Below are 14,054 nucleotides of genomic sequence, written 5' to 3'. Positions count from 1 at the left end.
CAACTGCCCGGTCCTGCTGCTGCCATCTCCGTACGGGCTTCAAACAGCCTGTCAAAAATCCCACGGGGTCTGATCAGTAGCAGCCAGGAGGGGTTGAAGAGAGGACTGGTACAGAACAACTCTCCCCCCACCCAACATTTGAGAAAGAGAAGCAGAGGAGATGACCCACGGGATGGTGACCACAGCGGCATCAGACCATTGAAGGGTTCTGCTGCTGAAGAACATGCGGGCGACGGGCTGTTGGTAACCCGTGAGGAACCTGCGCAGGCTGAGAGTTGCTGGTAACTGTGGTTGAGGGAGTCACATTAGACAAGGCTGCCGGAGACTGGCTCGAGACGGGCTGAAGGGGCACCAGGTATCAGAACTGGATGCAAGAGGATGCTGAGGGTGCTGAAGGTTCCTTGATCGTTTCGGAGGTTCAGACCTGGAGCTCGGGCTCTTAATGGATTGGACTGGACTCTATGTGGTTGTAGGCACTGGAGGCAAATCTTTGGACCCCTCAGTTACTCGGGGGGGGGAATCTCTTTTGTTTTTCTTTCCCTCATGATAAGAGTGGCTTCACGCAATTTAGAAGAATGAGGGGAGGTTTGATTGAGGTATACAAAATTATGAGGGGTATAGATAGGGGTAAGTGCGTAGGCTTTTTTCACTGAGGGTAGGTGACATACAAGCCAGAGGACATGTGTTAAGGGTGAAAGGGGAAAGGTTTAGGGGTGTAGCTGCATGCTACTTGAAAGGAGACACACATACATAGTGTAGTCAGATTAAGCTCTGAGTTTTATTAGGGCTCAGGCCCAACTTTTATATCTACTGTTCCCGCTGTGGCCCCCCTTGGCTGACGTCACAACATGCGTAACAAAAGTGGGTTTCCCACCTTCGGGTACTTTCCTGCATAACAATGCCCTTCTTCCCCACGTGTTGTCCTTCTCTGTTGGCTGCGCAGCAGGGCCAGCGCCATTTTGGGGTCACTGGCCTTTAAGCTGCCCTTGCCGTTCACCTGCCGGTTCATTTGATGGGGCCAGTGCTGCTGGGCAGGCTGCTGCCCTTTGGCTATGCTCACCGCCCAGAACACCGGCTTGATCGCCACCGTGGCGGGCCGCCACAGGGGGAACATTAGGGGGAACCTCTTCACACAGAGAGTGATGAGAGTGTGGAATGAGTTGCCAGCTGAAATGCATGCTCCATTTGGACACTTAAGAAAAATTTGGATTGATACGTGAATGGGAAGGGTGTGGAGGGATGTGGTCCAGGTGCAGGTCCATGGGACAAGGCAGAAAAATAGTTCAGCACAGACTAGATGACTCCTATCGGGAAGAGGAGACATAAGTTTAAAAATACAGACCAGGTTCAGTTTATTTTCATCTGTTATTAGACTCTACAATGGAACTCTCATAGAAAATTATGATCCTTTGCACTATTTTACTGTGCTCAGTCTTTACTAACATTGTCTGCACTTTGTCCTCCTTTGTCACTAGACACTGTACCCTTGTCGCGGTTGTATACTTACCTTTATCGGGAGCGGCGCTGGTCACCATTGATGATGTAAGCAATGCAACGCATCAGTATACGGGTGATGAATCTTGGAGGGGGAGAGTGAAAGTGTCAGGATCACCATGTGGCACTGAGCCAGTGAGAAAATCAGAGGAGTTTGGGGAGTTGCAGAATGCAATGTTGTGTCTAGTGCAGTGGTTCTCAACCTTTTTCTTTCCACTGACGTCCCACTTTGAGTCATCCCGATGCCATCGGTGCTCTGTGATTCGTCAGGGATTGCTTAAGTTGGTTTGTGAGTGGGAAGGGAAGACACAATATTTTGCTTGAGAAAAATTGCCATTGGCCCATTTTCTTTGGAGTTTTGAAACCGTGCACAAATTAAAACGATTAAAACAGTGGTTTTCAAACTTTTCTTTCCAACCGCATTCCACCTTAAGCAATCCCTTACTAATCACAGAGCACTGATGGTAGAGGGATTACTTAAAGTGGGATGTGAGGGGAAAGAAATAGGTTGAGAACCAATGGTCTAGGGGGTAATAAAAATAAAGTTGACTTTATGGTGTTCTGAAAGAAACGAGTGAGTGAATTCTTTATGCTTTTGTAAGCTGTGGTAAATCAGTGCTGTTACAAGTGATTTGAACATGCAGCCTTCTGATCTGAAGTCAGATCTTGAATGTTCAGCGGCAGAGCTAATATATGACACCACGTCAACCTTGTCGGGCGAGTTTGTGAATCCAAGTCCAAGTTAAATGCTTTATGATCCAGCTAGTTACGTTGATCGTCTTCAGGGAAACACAAGATTACTCCAACCTACTTCTGTGCGGCAGGTGTCACCTGTACTCAGGTGTTCCTCTGACATGATGCTGTTCGTGAACCACTTCAGCCCATTTACGATGGGTCTTTTCAGGTCTTACGATGCCACCCAAAGACTTTATTGAGTAACAGGAATGGAAAAGCTGATGCGGTTTCCATCGACAGGTTGTAGCCGATGTGTATCGATGGTCCATATTCTGCTTTGGAGTCAAAGGGCCAGTCACGCCTTGGTGAGCTGAAGGAAATGAGTGACTGTATTCTTTATTTGTTGGTAACCTGTAGTAAATCAGTGTCCTGACATCCTGCACAATTGTGTTACTGTGACACGATAGCTGGACTTTTGCCTCCTGTGACTCTATGTTCACATTACTGTGACTTGGTACCTGAACTTCTGTTTTCACACACACTGGCACTACCTGTTGTATGATATATAGGTTTGTTATATAGTCAGGACTACATTGTAACTGTGTAAGAATACACCCTTCTCACTGTAGTAACTGTAGTGCACCACTGTGGGGTGTATATATATGTATATGTGTGAGTGAACAAGTTTCCTGTGATGGTGGAAGGCATCAGTAAGTAAAGACTATTTTATTATTTGAATCTTGCTTCTCTAAGTTATTTAAGAAGTCTCCCAAGTAACATAGCGACAGAAAAAGGTTCACTTACCTGGATAACATGGAAAACAAAATGTTTTACTCATCCTTTTATTTAAAATAATATATTTTTACTGAGTTTAATAACAACCCTTTACACAAGGTAAACCTACAATAACATAAATCAAATCATATCCATATCATATATCAATTGTAAGTTAGAAGCATAGCCATGATTATTGAGTGATATGATCTGTCATCTGTCGCTAATCCTCTTTACTTATTAGTGTTAATAATAAAAAGAAAAACATTATCTTTACTAATCTACCCCCTCCCTCTAAACAAATTTATCTGTATATATTTTAAATATGCATCGCATAACGGCCCCCAGACACCACATGGGGAATTGCCGGAGCATACAGACCACTTGAATCCTCAAATGATAATAAAAATCCATGAATAAGCCCCACATTTGATCAAATTCAGACTTTGTATCTTTAATATTATATCTATTTTTTTTCCAAACTTAAATAAAACATGACATCATGAAACCACTGAATGTGAGTGGGTGAAGCATTATTTATCCCCTTCATAAAAATTGCTCGTCTAGCTACAACAAAGCAAAAGATAAGATTCTCTTCTGGGTTGAGGACTGAAATATATTCTCTTTTAGAGAAAAGGCAAATGAAGCAATCAAAAGGCTTGGTTCTAATTTTGTCTTAAGATTCATTGACACAGTTTGGAAAATCTCTTTTCAAAAATGTTCCAAGTTTGGACACACCCAAAACATATGAACTTCAAATATTTTATACTTATCACATAATGGATCCATATTGGGATAAAAACGAGATCAGTTAACTTTAGACATGCATTCTGTGCACCACCTTAAATTGTAATGAACAAAATCATGCAGAAAATGAAGACTCATGGATCAAATTAAGAGTTGCGTCCCAATCCTAGTCCGAGAATGCACCATTCAAATCACGTTCCCAATTGTTCTTATCCATATAACCATATAACCATATAACCACTTACAGCACAGAACAGGCCAGTTCGGCCCTACTAGTCCATGCTGTAGCAAATCCCCACCCTCCTAGTCCCACTGACCAGCACCCGGTCCATACCCCTCTAGTCCCCTCCTCTCCATGTAACGATCCAGTCTTTCCTTAAACGTAACCAATGATCCCGCCTCGACCACGTCTGTCGGAAGCTCATTCCACATCCCCACCACCCTCTGCGTAAAGAAACTTCCCCTCATGTTCCCCTTATAATTTTCCCCCTTCAATCTTAAACCATGCCCTCTAGTTTGAATCTCCCCCTTTCTTAATTGAAAAAGCCTATCCACATTTACTCTGTCTGTCCCTTTTAAAATCTTAAACACCTCTATCAAGTCCCCTCTCAATCTTCTACGCTCCAGAGAAAAAAGCCCCAGTGTGCACAACCTTTCCCTGTAACTCAGACCCTGAAATCCTGTCAACATTCTCGTGAACCTTCTCTATACTCTCTCTATTTCTCTTAATCCTGGTCATTGAGGCCATTCTTAAATCCGTTATATTATTATAAATCTGTGATATTAATCTCCAAGGAAAAATTGCAAATCAAAAAATACTGAGCTCCTATAGATGTCAGTGTACAGATTGTGGAATCACTGAACATGTTGTTGAGTTGATGTGTAAGCAGGGAAGTCAATTTACATGTTGCGGAGTATAGTGCAAGACTGATAGGCTTGCAGGCTGGGCTGACCTCCATCACTGCTTCTGTCCCATGGGCAGGAAGCGATACCATCAGCAAACCAGATAAAAGCCGTGTTGGATGCAGGTCAATTTCCTGCGTTTTCCACAGCCATCTTAGGAGCTGGTTTGCTTGCTTTTAAGAGGGTCGCCACAACATCAAGAATATTCGGTTCAGAAATTCGAGGAAATCAGAAAGTTTGGACTGAACAAAATACCTAATTTGTAAATATCTAAGAAAAAGTCTATCTATTTGAAAGATTACATTTTGCTGCTAATTTTTCAAAAATTATCTCGAATAAAAAGATCTTTACATCTTTTCTTTCTTTGGCTTGGCTTTGCGGACGAAGATTTATGGAGGGGTAAAGTCCATGTCAGCTGCAGGCTCGTTTGTGGCTGACAAGTCCGATGGCGGACAGGCAGACACGGTTGCAGCGGTTGCAAGGGAAAATTGGTGGGTTGGGGTTGGGTGTTGGGTTTTTCCTCCTTTGTCTTTTGTCAGTGAGGTGGGCTCTGCGGTCTTCTTCAAAGGAGGCTGCTGCCCGCCGAACTTTTAATGCTTCATCTATACCATTCTTAGTTGGAATAGGAATGGCAAGAGAAAGATGACGATAATAACCAAAATATTTCCTCAAATGTGTCTATATCCTCAATCTATGACTCGTGATTGGATTGATAGTCAGATTAGAGAATCAAAAATGAACCTAACATAGCCAACATCAGTGTCTTTTTAGAAAAAAATTCAATTCCATTTTTACGCATGAAAGGCGGTCAGTGAACATATCAAAATGTAACAATAAGAATAAATTGCATAAATTGTCCACTCAATAATAGAACCCAAAGTTTGGTAGTGATACACTGCTTTTTTTTTTTTAATTTTTAAAAAAAAAATTTAATTTTTTTTCTTTTTAATTTTTTTTTCTTTTAACATTTTTTTTTTAATTTTTTTTGTAAATATGGAATGCTTCATGAATTTGCATGTCATCTTTGCACAGGGGCCATGCTAATCTTCTCTGTATCATTCCAATTTTAGTATATGTGCTGCCAAAGCGAGCACATGATACATTGCATCTTGATACACATGATAATTGGGAGGTTAATTCTGCCACAGGAATCAATGCCAGTTGATCTCGTCCCCACTTCAGCAATCTCTCCACATTTTCTTCTCCTGTTAACGTTGTTTGCAAGTCTCCTCCGCTCCTTCTGCGTGTATAGGAAACTTTATCCTGGGATTGATAATTTGGTAACATAATTGGAGGGCATCAAGCTAGGACGCTCAGCTTTCTGAGCTTTAAGAGAGAATTGGAGATCTACACAATTATGAACAACGTAGAAGGCTGCAGTAAAAGGGTTGGTGGTGAGAGGAACAAAGTTTCTCTGTGTGTGATGGGCTGATTGGTCTCCTTGCACAGTATCATTCAACATGTCCATGAAGAGAGATTTGGGTTAATTTCAACAGACATCTACACTTGCTTTGAATGAGAAGAGGAGAATGTGCCTCAGATAATTTAAAAACATTTTTTAGATGTACAGCATGGTAACAGGCCATTTGGCCCACGAGTCCATGCTGCCCAATTTATACCCAATTAACCTACACCCCCCTGGTATGTTTCAAATGATGGGGGGAAACTGGAGCCCTCAGGGAAAACCCATGCAGAAAGGGGGAGAACGTACAAATTCTTTACAGACAGTGTGGGATTCGAACTCTAGACCTGATCGCTGTAAGGGTGTTGTGCAAACTACTATGCTATCCATGCTGCCCTATTATTAAGATAAATATCTGGCAACAAAGCAAGTTGGTAGGATAGAATAATTTACAAGTTTTTTTATAATTTATTTACAGCATGGCAGAAGCTGATTCCGGCCATTGAAACCCGTGCCACACAATTACAACCGATTAACCTACAGTTCTCGGTCCCTTGGTCTTGGTGATTTTTATAAATGATCTGGATGATGATACAGAAGGTTGGGTGAGTACGTCTGGGGATGACAATGAAGACTGGGGGATTTGTAGATGGAGCTGCAGGTTGTCAGAGGTTGCAAGAGGACATAGACAGGATGCAGTGTTGGGCAGAAAAAATGGCAAATGGGGATCAACACAGATAAGTGTGAGGGGATGCATTTTGGCAGAACGAATTGAAAAGATGAGCATAGGGTTAACGGTCGGTTAATTAAGAGTGGGGATGAACAGAGGGATCTTGGGGTTCATGTCCATACATCCCTCAATGGAGTTGCTCAGGTTGATAGGATAGTTTAAAAAAGCCTATGGGGTCTTGGGCTTCATTAATAGGGGGATGGTGTATAAGAGTAGAGAAATCATATTGCAGCTTTATAAGTCTCTGGTGAGGCTCCATTTAGAGTATTGTGTCCAGTTCTGGTCACCTCATTATAGGAAAGATGTGGAACCTATGAAAAGGGTGCAGAGGAGATTTACCAGGATATTGCCTGGATCGGAGGGCATGTCATATAAGACAAGGTTGACAAAGCTGGGACTTGTCTCTTTGGAATGTAGAAGGATGAGTGGGGACGTGATTGAGATCTACAAAATTATGAGAGGCACAGATTGGTTGGACAGCCAATACCTGTTTCTGAGGGTGGGAATAACAACCACAGAGGACATGTGTGTAAGATTTAAGGAGGGAAGTATAGGGAAAACATCAGGGGTAAGTTGTTTACACAGAAAGTTGTTGAAGTCTGAAATGCCTTGCCAGGAGTGGTGGTGGAAGCTGAAACATTACGGGCCTTTATTAGATAGGCACATGGACGAAAGGTAAGTAGAGGGTTATAGGGTCGGGAGGCTTTAACACTTTTATATAGTTTGGCACAACATGGAGGGTTGAAGGGCCTGTACAGTGCTGTAATGTTTAATATTTTGAAGGGTAACCGGAACCCACGGAGGAAACCCACGCAGGTCAAGAGGAGATCGTACAAACTCCTTACAGACTATGTCGGATTTGAACTCGAGTCACTGGTATGCTGAGAGCTGTCACATGTGAGACCACTGCCACTTATATGCTGGGCCAATTGTCCTCCCTCTGTGCTTCAGGATTGCAGGGATATTCCCCATCTTCCGATGAAGAGTGTCAGTATGATGGCTCTTTTATTCCCGACAACATGCCGGAAATGTTCAGTGAAACTCCTTGATGGGATTCACAAACAGAAAAATAACAATAGAACAATTTGCACGTATTTTTAACGAGATTTATAGCCTCCTGTTTTTAGAAGCCCCGCTGACAGCCTTTCACAGTCGGTCAATGAAGCTTCCTTCACCACCACTCACCCCCCTTCCCCTCGTCATCAATTTTCATGTGATTGCTTTGTGAAGACTGACACAAAGTGGGGATAAACAGATAAGATTGCTTCTGCGAACGACATTTGATAAACCTCTAGCCATAACTTACTTTGATGTGTTTGTTGCTTCTGAACTTATTAGATGCAGGAATGGAGCCTTTGCCATACCTTTAAGTGAAGGACCAGCAATTAACAAGGGATAGGCCAAGTGTTACATGTCAGCCTTGATATTGCATTCATTAAAAAAGAGAGAAAAGCTGAGTTCGTTAAATGTTGACACCAGATTTCTTCATTTCCAAGGAATATTTAACATGTAGATTAATTCATTCAAAACAGAACTTTAGTTGTTTTTCTTTTTTTGGAATATTCCAAATTGAGGAGAAATTAGTTATTGTTCACTTAGTTATAATGTTATATTAGATATTGCAATATATTGATATTTCTGTGTTTATATTTGATTCTATATTCTATTCTCCTTATGTATTGTTAAGCATTATATTATATATAAATATCTTTAAAAGAGATAGATTGTGGGGGGGGGGGTGTTAGTGTAAGTCACTTCATAAACAGATACACTTCACATCTCATTTAAAACTGAAGCTAGACATCCAGGTAACAGTGATTTTTGCAAAAGACAATTAAACTGCTTTGGAAGAAATTTCAAAAGCAGGTGCAAATGGAACAAAGTCCAGGCTCAAAGTGTTGATAAGATCTTTTTAAGGATTGGGGTTTGGAACCTTGGGGGAGGAGGTTCTGGTTTTTACGAGGAGAGAGAGAAAAAAAAGCAAACAGGATTTCCTCTTGGAGGGAGAGAGAGAGAAGTAGGTTCTACAGTGGCTGCAACATGGCAATCTGGCAGGCTTGTTGAAAACCTCATTTTGAAGACTGGTTGCGAGTTCTGAGTTCAGCCTGTTCAAAACCTTTGCTGTCTTTACAAGAGGAAACGGCTGGCTAGAGCGTTTCTCCTGAAATAAGGGAATCAAAAGGAAATCGGTGGTGACCTGGAAGAAGAAGTTATCATTTGGAAAGCCCAAGATACTGAAGTGGCTAATCGGAGGAAATCATTTTGTATCCAATGAGCAGCAAATCAACAAGAACCTTCCTAAGTGGTAACCATTTAACTTTAAACACCAGAGCCTGGTGAAAATACATAAATGTTAAATTCTGTGCATAGTATAGGAATTGCCTAATACTGGTGAACTTGGAGAAGTGAGAAGTGAATGACTGGACCATTAAAACAAAGAACTTTCCTGAACATACAGACATTACATACACATGTGCTTTGAATTAGGAGTGGGTTGTTAGGTTAAGTTAATAATAATAAGTTAAAGTTTGATCTTGTTTTTATGTTTAAAGAAAATTAAAAGCAACTTTTGTTTAAGTAACCATTGTCTTGGTGAATATCTATTGCTGCTGGGTTTTGGGGCTCATAACAGTTTTGTTTACTTATAATATGTTTAATAAAAATATTGGAAAGGAAAGAACTTTAGTTCTTTTGTGCAGAATCAGGTAACAATTGTGCAGAAGGGACCATTCTGCCTTTAGACTCTGTGATATCTTTTTGACAGAGCTCATTAATCTCACATCTTAGCCCATTTCCCAAGGCCTTGCATTAGTTTTCTTTCTCATTACTGGTGTTGATTCAGTTCTGTCCTCTCGGATCACAGCAACTGACAGCTTATTTAAGTTATGTTTCGATGGTTTAGCCTACTTTCTAAAAGAAAATGCATCTTAGAAAGGGTGGTGAGGAAGGTTTGATGAGCTTGCCTTCATCAGAATCAGAATTTATTGCCATGAACAGGTCACAAAATTAGTTTTTTGTGGCAGCGCCACAGTGCAAACATTCATATAAATATAGAACCTAGGAACCATTGAACCATAGTACACTACAGTACAGAAAACAGGCCACTCGGCCCTTCTAGTCATGCCAAAATATCATTCCATTAGTCGCATTGATTATAGGATAATGAAGAAGCTGTCATTATGCCGCTGAGTGCTCATCTTCAAGCTCCTGTACCTATTCCCAATGGTAGCAGAATGAAGAGGGCACGGCCTGGGGAGTACAACAATGTCAAAGTCATGTGGCCATGATATGAAACATTGGTTAGGCCATATTTGGAGTACTGTGTGAAATTCTGGTCACCCCATTACAGAAAAGCTGTGGAGGCTTTTTCATATAAATTCAAGTTTATTATCATCTGATTGTACAAGTACAAGCTGAGGAAGCAGTGTTCCCCAGTCCTCATTGCAAAACACTCAGACACACAACCAGACATAACACACATAATACATATGTAGGACAAGTATTCATATATACAAATATTGTTTCATGGAGTCTCGGAGGGTCAGTGGGAGCAGTTCCTATGGTTGTTCAGCGTTCTCACTGCCCGTGGGAAGAAGTTGTTCCTCAGCCTGATGGTGCTAGCTCTGATCCTCCTGTATCTCTTCCCCGATGGGAGCAGGTGAAAGATGCTGTGTGCAGGGTGAAAGGGGTCCTCCATGATTTTGCTCGCCCTCTTCAGACAACAATCCCGGTAGATCAATTTTATGGTCCTGGGCATTGATTTCCAATCCATTTCTCTGCAGCAACCGTCCCTCACTGTAATGTAGCCAGTCAGGACGTTCTCAATAGACCTCCTGTAGAAGGTTGATGTAATGGTGGTCGGTAGCCTTCTCAGGAAGTACAGTTGCTCTTGTGCCTTCCTGACAAGTGAAGAGACGTTGTTTGTCCAGGATAGATCACTTGTTAAGTGTACTCCAAGGAAGATGCCGTCCTCCATTCTCTCCACCTCAAAGTTATTGAAGTGTCGTGGAGGGTGGTCGTTCCTGGTCCTCCTGAAGCCCATAGTCATCTCCTTTGAAAATGGTACAGATGAGGTCGGCCAGTGTGCTGTCTGGATTAGAAGGGAAGGGCTGAGTAATAAGGCTGCTTTCTCTGGAGTGGCCGAGGCTGAGGAGAGACATGATGGACATTTATAAAATGATGAGAGGCATTCTGAATGCAGACTGAATCTTTTTCCACAGAGTAAAAATGTCACATACTAGGAGGACACACATTTAAATTGCTGACTATTCAATTTAAATAGTTGGAAGGACACCTGACAGCTGTGTCAGGGCCTAGATGACATAACCTGCTGCAAAACCAAATGTGATGCAGTATCAGACAGAAAAGCTTAACTCCCAGAGGAACTCAATGCCTTCTACGCCTAACCTGACCACAGTAACAGGGAAGAACCGCTTGTCCGGATCCCCTGATGACCCTATACTGTCTGTATCTGAGGATGACGTGCTGCCTTCAGGAGAAAAAATCCAAGGAAAGCATCTAGCCTGATGGAGTACCCGGCCGAGTATTAAAAATCTGTGCTGACCAACTTATCATGTATTCACAGATATCTTCAATATCTCACTTCAGCAGGGCATTAATCAAGAAGAGTGCAGTAACCTGCCTTAATGACTAACAGCCAGTAGCACTTACATCAACAGTGATGAAGTGTTTTGAAAGGCTGGTGTTGAATCATATCAGCTCCTGTCTGCGCTGCAACATGGATCCGTTCCAATTTGCCTATCGTAAATCAGGTCTACAGGTGGATGACATCTCACTGGGTCTGCATAAAACGCAGGAACACCTGGACATTAAAGATACATTCATCAGGATGTTCTTAATCAACTACAGTTCAGGATTTAACACCATCTATCCCTCAAAACTAATCAGCAAACACCAAGCCCTGGGACTCCACACCCCACTGTGTCATTGGATCATGGATTTCCTCACTTCCTGACCACAATTAGTGAGAACTGGTAAGAACATCTCCTCCACAATCTCCATCAGTACCAGAGCACCACAGGGCTGTGTTCTTAGCCCTCGGCTCTTCTCACGTTAAAGCTACGAATGTGCGGCTCAGTACGACAATCAAACCATCTACAAATTTGGTGATGACACAACAGTTGTATAAAAAAAGCAATGGGTCAGCAAACAGGTGAAGAAAGGCTCAAGCCCGAAACGTTGGTTATGGTTCTTTATCTCTGTGCCATAATGAACATTGTTTGTCCAGCAGAATTTCTCCAGCATTATGATATTACTTCAACCAGTGTCTGCAGACGTGTTTAATTAGATCTTTTTAGTTCTTGGTCTTCCGTGTGGAAATTTCCTTTCTTGGTGCCAGTGGTGGATTAATTACCCCCTGGGCCCCTAGGCTGAGCTTTAGAAGGCCTCCCCCACCAACTTTGCCCCTTCCCCAAGTGATGACCTCCCCTCCCATATTCTAAATTTATGTGGCGGGTATGTACTCGGGGCATGCATGGGTACGCTGTGCTCAGAGATGGCAGGATAGAATTGATGGGCCAGGTGGCAATAGAGGTGCATGAGGAGGGAAGGGGGTTGGGCCGATAGTAGGATGCCTTGGTGCTGGCCACTCATCACCAGGGACCTCATCGCCAGGCTCTGACGCAGGGCTGCATTTGGGGCTGTTTTTCTGGTCCCTGTTCAGCTCTCTGCTGCACAACACACCCCCTGGCTTGTACCAGCCACAGCCAGCCGTCCCACCTTTTAACCATTTACAGTGACCGTCACAATATGCAAACTCTGGGTACAATTTCCAGAAAATGTCTGTGTTCATAATTTAAACAGCAAGGAAAATATTCCATTATTGTCATGTAATACTAGATTTAGAGGAGGATGTGGTTAATTGGGTAAGCAAATATGCGGATGATACAGAAATAGGGGGAATGGTGGAGGTAGTGAGGTAGATTTTCTTGGATGACAGAAGGATTTGGTTTGTTTGGAAGAGTGGACTGAAAGATGGCAGATGGAATTCAATGTAGACAAGTGGGCGGTGTTGCATTTCAGTAAATTAAGGGGAGGGCATTCACCCAGAGGAGCAAAAGGAACTGGGGGTTATGGTACAGATTTCACTGAAGGTGGATTCCCATGTAGACAGGGTGGTTAAGAAGGCATATGATAAGAGTAAAGAGTATCAAGCTGGGAGGTGATGCTGCAGCTGTTTAAGGCATTGGTGAGGCCAGGTTTGGAGTATTGTGCTCAGTTCTCGTCTACAAATTATAGAAAGGATATAGATAAGGTGGAGAGGGTGCAGAGAAGGTTTACCAGGATGTTGGCCTGGCTTACGGCATCTGGATTAGAGGGAGAGATTAAGGAGACTGGGACTTTATTCATTGGAATGTAGACGACTGAGAGTGGACTTGGTGGAGGTATTTAAAATTATGAGAGGAGTATGTAGACTAAACATAAACAGACTCTTTCCCCTGAGGGCAGGGGAGGTTGGAATAATAGGCCATGAGTTGGGGGTTGAAGTAACGCAGCTCGCCCAGAGCGCCCGGAGGAAGTTAAGGGGGCAACATTTTAGGAGAAATATTAGAGGATGCTTTTTCACTCAGCGAGTGGTGGCCGAATGGAATGAACTTCCGAATGAGATAGTTGTGGCAGGGTCCCTTCTGTCATTTAGGAGAAGGTTGGATGTGTACATGGAAGTGAGGGGGTTGAAGGGTTATTGGTGGTGAGCGGGAGGGTTGAGCTCGTGGAGTTGTTCTAGTGAACCGGTGCGGACTTGAAGGGCCGACGTGGCCTGTTTCCGCGCCGTAAACGGTTATATGGTTAGATGGTTACTTAGAAGGTAATGCACATGAAATTCTTTAACTTGTCTACTGTAAGGCAGTCGCCACTTTGTCCAGCGCCCCTCACACAAATGATCACTTACTCTGCTCCCCTGGCACAGAGTCCAGGGTTAATTGAATCAGTGGTCCCCTACATTTCTGTGAGTGATACTTGCTCTCCATGAGCCGAACTCTCTCTGGCGAGCATTGATTGACAGGTAGCACTGGGACCGGCAGAGTGCTTTGCTGATTGGGTGAGCGTGAGCCTTGACTGAGCGACGAGTACGACTACACTACACTACTATGTATAATGTTGTACTAGAACTGCCTGCATAACAAAATATCAATAAAGTTAGATGAATCAATTACAGACTTTTTATTCCAGACTCGCATAATAAATAACTTCTCCTTCTGGTTAGCCAATTAGCACCTGTGTGGTTCATGATAGGGGGACACAGTTATTTTGTAAGTGATTTATTATGCCCCCCAGATTATTTAATAGTTGGTGCTCTCTCGGAAAGTG

General features: G+C 42.7%; 1 non-coding gene across 1 annotated transcript; it reads right to left on the bottom strand.

Moving 5' to 3' along the window:
• Positions 1 to 5,580: 5,580 nt before the first annotated feature.
• Positions 5,581 to 5,687, bottom strand: LOC138765586 (U6 spliceosomal RNA). Its single transcript, XR_011358582.1, has one exon. It is a non-coding gene; the product is annotated as a U6 spliceosomal RNA (small nuclear RNA).
• Between the last annotated feature and the right edge of the window lie 8,367 nt (positions 5,688 to 14,054).

The sequence above is a fragment of the Narcine bancroftii genome, chromosome 5 (genome assembly GCF_036971445.1).
Source record: "Narcine bancroftii isolate sNarBan1 chromosome 5, sNarBan1.hap1, whole genome shotgun sequence".
Lineage (NCBI taxonomy): Eukaryota > Metazoa > Chordata > Chondrichthyes > Torpediniformes > Narcinidae > Narcine > Narcine bancroftii.
This window is presented reverse-complemented; position numbering and strand designations above follow the sequence as displayed.